This window comes from Ascaphus truei, chromosome 1 (assembly GCF_040206685.1).
Source record: "Ascaphus truei isolate aAscTru1 chromosome 1, aAscTru1.hap1, whole genome shotgun sequence".
Classification (NCBI taxonomy): domain Eukaryota; kingdom Metazoa; phylum Chordata; class Amphibia; order Anura; family Ascaphidae; genus Ascaphus; species Ascaphus truei.
This window is the reverse complement of record NC_134483.1, coordinates 356,486,387-356,492,386: the sequence shown is the minus strand read 5'-3', so window position 1 is coordinate 356,492,386 and position 6,000 is coordinate 356,486,387.

Sequence of the window (6,000 nt, the reverse complement as noted above, 5' to 3'; positions counted from 1 at the left end):
CAATATTTCAGTCCTGCAAAGATGACCTTCTCCAATATATATATATATATATATATATATATATATATATATATATATATATATATATATATATATATATATATAAAAAACATAATACTGAGTTAAGTTATGGTGAGTAAAAAAAGTGACAAAAACCCTCCACAGGAAAGCAAATATAACTGTATGCTCATCTGCATGTCTTAGGCAGGTCTGCAACCCCGCCTTTCCCCATTATCACCCAGCATACAGCACTTCCACTGCAGCAAGGGATTCTGGGAAATGACATGCAAATGAGCACACAGTGTCCCTTTTTGCCTCAATAACCATTTTTAACCATAGGCTTAAGCTTGCTGCATGGTCACAGCTTTGAGCACAGCCAGGGTTAAGGTGCATACCCAGAAAACAACCCACAGACAGCTGTTTCGACCTTGATGGGTCTCATCAGTGTGGGGTTTATTTTACTGGGAATGCAAGAGAGGCTATGGGATAGGCTAAACCATAATACTGAGTTAAGTTATGGTGCGTAAAAAAAGTGACAAAAACCCTCCACAGGAAAGCAAATATGCAAATATAGCTGTATGCTCATCTGCATGTCTTAGGCAGGTCTGCAACCCCGCCTTTCCCCATTATCACCCAGCATACAGCACTTCCACTGCAGCAAGGGATTCTGGGAAATGACATGCAAATGAGCACACAGTGTCACTTTTTGCCTCAATAACCATTTTTAACATGGTTCCCTATAGGCTTAAGCTTGCTGCATGGTCACAGCTTTGAGCACAGCCAGGGTTAAGGTGCATATATATAATGACAGAAACCAGCAGGTGTTGATAAATGGTGGGATATATTGTGCTCCAAGAATACTTTGCAGCTTGTATCCTCCATAGTCAGGAAGATATAGCCCCAGGGAAATGTTCTGTGTAAATAGGCTTATCATTACATTAACTCTCAAGTTGTGTGGCAAGGGTCCCTGGGGGAGAGCATTAGGAGAGCATGCTTGGACATTGTTCCACTCCACAGTTTCAGGATAACTGAAACTAGTGGGTGAGAAATCCAGGCGAGGTTTTGTATTGAGCTCTACTCTCTCTCCCCTTGTCTGGTAACTATGAAAGCGAATATTTAAAACTGTTTGGTGCTGTCTCTCTCTCTGCTCTAAGAACATGGGGTCTAGGCTGTTGTCAGGAAGCTTGTAGCTTGAGCCTGAAGCTGTAAAGTTCATTGCTGCCTTTACTGGATAACTGTGACATGTTTATTAATAGATAAGCGGACAAGACATTGGTTACTGTGAATTGAATAGTTGGAGCTCAGTTGAGCTATGATTGTGTTTTGTTTATTTTACACAATATGTTGCAGTCCCACTTGTGGGGAATAAAGAAGGTAAAAGTCTGGGGAACCTAAATCCTTGTACATGTCCTATTTTACCCTAAATGACTGTTATAGCGAGGCTAGGACAAAAGTCAGAATGCCCTGAAGGGTCTTTTGTCACAAAACTGTATATATTCAAGAGATAAACATAATTTTGTTTAATTTACATGGTTTGTCAGCATTAGTTTTTCTCAGTTAATTTTCACAAAAGATCACTGCAGAGTAAAAAAGCAAACACCACACACACAAAACCCATTTACACATATTACTTCTCAGGGTGGAAAAGGCTAAAGCATTATCCATTCTGGAACAGAAAATCTTTGACACTACTATGCTATTTATCACATACTGATGCAGCGGCCGTTATCCGAACATTTTGCGGGTTGAATTCCTTGGTACACCCAGTTTTGGTACGTGATTTCTTGATATTTTAACACGTTAAGACGCAAGTTTGCTAGTGTTTTGACCAAGTGCAGAACATTTTAGCGTTGTCTGCAATACCATCGAGAAACTCAAGTGGGAAATAGTGAGTTGTCTAAAAAATCTAATTGCAATGCAACCTGACTTTTATTCCCATACAGTACTTCAAGTGTGTATAATTGCAATTTGAAGATTAAAAATATGAACACCCACAACAAAAAATATTTTTAATTAATTAAATGTTTTATTTGTACAGGATTGTAACAGGGGACTAATCCCTGTTCACAAATGTGCCTCTAATCCAGCAGTGTGGTGGTTAACTGCTGGTAGGCAATTAACTAACACAATCTGGCTGATTACAGGTGGTAGAAAAAGCCTGCCTTTGAGACAGGAAGTGAGACTCCTTAGCTCACACCTGAGCTGAACTAGGAGACAGAGCAGAGATTCCTTAGTCCACAACTGAGCTGAACCAAGGAAGGACAGATGTCTTGAGCGACAAGCTGACCACAAGACAAAGGGAACAAGATTCTAAACTTGGAGCCTGACATTGCCTGTGCACACAAGGGTGCGGTTCCAAGAGAGCAGAGAAGCTTCCCCTACAGCAGCCTAGCTAACAGATAAGACTTTTTGTATAAGACTATTATCTATGTCTATGTGTATTGATAAATGTCTCCATGATTTGGGGCTGATAAATAGCTTAGCTAACCAACCCAGTCAGAGAGGGCTGAGCTACATGTGTAGATAGTCTCCAAAGCAGAGATTGGTTTTTTTGTTTGGCTTATTCTCTTATGTTGATTTTTGCTGGGTTTAAAGTGACAGGCACAATAAAGCCTTGTTTTAATTTCACCGTAAAACAGTCTCCATTGTGTACCTCTGCACATGTCCTCCTACAAGGATAATAAAGTTAAAATGAATAATACAAAAATAAAATGTCACCTCTTCTTCCGAATGTAAAATGTATATGCCGCACATGCATGTATGTCAAAATGGAACCTTGGTGAAAAGCATTTTTGTGTCATCACATTTCTGCACATGCATGTCCTTATGTAACCTTGTTCAGAATTAAATTACTGTACAGTAAGATACAGTGCATTTCCTCATGGAGTCGCTAGATATCTGCTGTAAAGTAGTACAGTACTGTTGTTAGCGTATCTAAATAGTAAAAACAACTTTTATTTTGTAGATTTATATACACTGGCGACACACTTTATTCGAGCTCGGCTAGTCCCACGAATTCGGGTATACCCGGGTGTATTGAGGTTTGTGACTGTTTTCTGCCCGAGTGCATTGGGTTATTTTCCAGGCAGGGATTGAAGCATTTTATTCCCGCTGGCTGCAATACTGCACAGTATATATATATATATACTGCATTACAATTCATGAATTTATGCCATCTGGTAGACACGCGAAGCATTGCAGCCTATTAAATCCTAATCATTATCATTTAACAGATCAGCCGCCCGTCAGCCAGGCATGAACCCAGGCTGGGAAGGCAAACTCAATGGGGCTTGTCAGAGGTGAGGAGCGGCGCATTCCAGGTATCTGCCAGGTACAAACTGGGTATTTGCTCGAATAAAGTGTGTCGGTGCAGTAGTAAGAGATGAGGAGAGATATAAGGGGAGCGCAGATATGATAAGAACAGATATTTAGCCTCCAAATGGGTTGTAGTAGAACCACCACTATATTACTGAGATCAGCACAGGTGCTCAAAGAAATGCAGTCAATGCATTCCCTCAGTGGTAAGATTGAAATGGTGACACGTAAATATTATATGAATTAAAAAATGACTTACACGGCCATGTGTAAGTTAACAGTGCTTCAATGGTGTCTTTTCTTTTTCTATTGATTGGAGTGGAGCTTCTGTATGGTCTACAGCTGGATATTTCTGGATATTTCTCCAGATGCAGAGTCTCACTCCCTCCAATCTCAGGAGGATCCCCCAAAACAGTAAGCAAGCGAGGAAAGTGCATTCAGATACAAAATACAGATATTTATTAAGTAATAACCATACACACTCACATCAAAGTACTCCTCAGTGGTCATGGCAGAGTCTGCTTTCCCTGCACCACAAACAGGTCTTCGCTACCACGTCCGGTCTCCAGCTTGGAACACTTCTGGAACGCAGTTGAAACGGACTGCTTTGATGGCTGTCGTGGTGCAAAACAGTCCAAGGAAAGAGCAACGCGTTTTGCTGAAACATCGTCTTCCTCAGGACCCTTTGAGCCTGAGGAAGCCGATGTTTTGGCAAAACGCATTGCTCTTTCTATTAACAGTATGAACAGCAGACCAAACCCTAGAAAGGTTGAGATTGAAGTTATGGAATACATAGCCCCTCCCCCCAAAAAAAATATTATTATTTTTTTTGGACCGACCTGGGATAAATTGCACATGCCAAGTCTGAGAATACTGCAATATGCCACCTCATAGAGAAATAAAAATGTAGTGAATTTATAAATGTAAACATTGATTAAATATGAAAAAATGCATCACATAATGTTTTCTTAAAATCCCACAATTATTCATCACTTTTTTTGTAAAAAAAAAAGATATGCTTTATTTTTTTTGGACTTGAAATTCTCATTGGCAATGAAGTCATTCTAGAAAAATCACAATGCCAGGCTTATCAGTCATGATCATTCGTGTGAAACCAGGAAAAGTAATTTCTCAGCCAAAAGCCAAAGCCTGAAACATGTGTGTCTTTGTCTGTGAATGTCTTATGGCCCAGGGGAGGTGTTTATAATGAGTCAAATTACTTTTACTTGGATTTGTGAGGGTGGGGGTGGAGAAGGTACAATTCAATTGGTCTGTCTTGGTCTAATTCTGGGATGAGCATGAAGGCTTAGAAAGACACTGTTTGAACTGTTTTAAAATGTAATTAAAGTTATCACTCCCAGAAAACCACTTTTGTGTGTGTGTAATATTGCCTTTTGCCTGGCTTTGTGAGGATGGTGGGGGGGGGGGGTGGGAAGGTTGGGCAGGGGGTGGTGGTGGAAGGTGCATATCAATTGGTCTGCCTTGGTCTAATGCTGGGATGAGTATGAAGGATGAAAGTCAAAATTAACTGTGAGCTGTTTTAAAATGTAATAAAAGTTATCACTCCCCGAGACCATATGTGTGTGTGTAATATATCCATAAACAATCCGAAAAGCAGACCAAGTTTACCAAAAGTTGAAGGTATTGAATAGAATTCCCCCCCGCCCAAAAAAACTTATTAATTACACATGCAAAGTCTAATTATACAGCAAAATGCAACATCATTGAAAAATATAAAAGTTGAGATTTTAAAAATGTAAAAATTGATTAAATATGAAAACAATGCGTCACATAAGTGTTTTGTTTAAAGCTCACAATTATACTCTCATTCTAAAGAAAAAAAATGTTACTTTAATTTTTATTTTCCTTTGGATTTCTAAGTCCAATCGACAGTGAAGGCTTTCTACACGAGTTCCCAATGCGCATGCATGTGAAACCAGGAAATTGATTTACTTATAAAATGTTTTACCAGGAAGTAATACATTGAGAGTTATCTCTCATTTTCAAGTACGTCCTCGGCTTAGAGTTAGATGACAAACAATATATGTTTACAAGTACAGTTACATAAGTGAACAGGGTATACATTATATACAAGACATAGCATGCACAGTTAGAGATAATATATATTATAAGCATACAGACGAGACAACGAGTATTCTAAAGCTTGCCTTAAACTAGCCCGGTTACATGCTGGGTACATGCTGGGTGTAACCTGGCTAGTTTAAGGTAAGTTTAAGGCATTTCTGCATTGATTAATGTCCCATGGGATTAACACAGCAGGGGTCCCTGGCAGTCTCATTCAGTTTGAATGGGACTGCCAGGGATCCCGCTGTTAATCTGATGGGCCATTAGTCAATGCAGAAATGTATTAAACTTGCCTTAAACACGACCCAGCATGTACCCAGCATGTACCTGGGTCTTTTTGGCGATTGGCACTGGTTTGTGTTAGAATAACCGTCGGCACTACAGTATGTAACAGTTACAGACTAGATTATAATGTGAGACAGCTTTAGTTTTGAAAGAATTTAGACTGGTGGTGGCTGTGAGAGTCTCTGGTAGATTGTTCCAGTTTTGGGGTGCATGGTAAGATAAGGAGGAGCAGCTGGATACTTTGCTGGACCTTGGAACCATGAATAGTCTTTTGGAGTTAGATCTCCGATGATAAGTGCTGCATGTGGTAGGGGT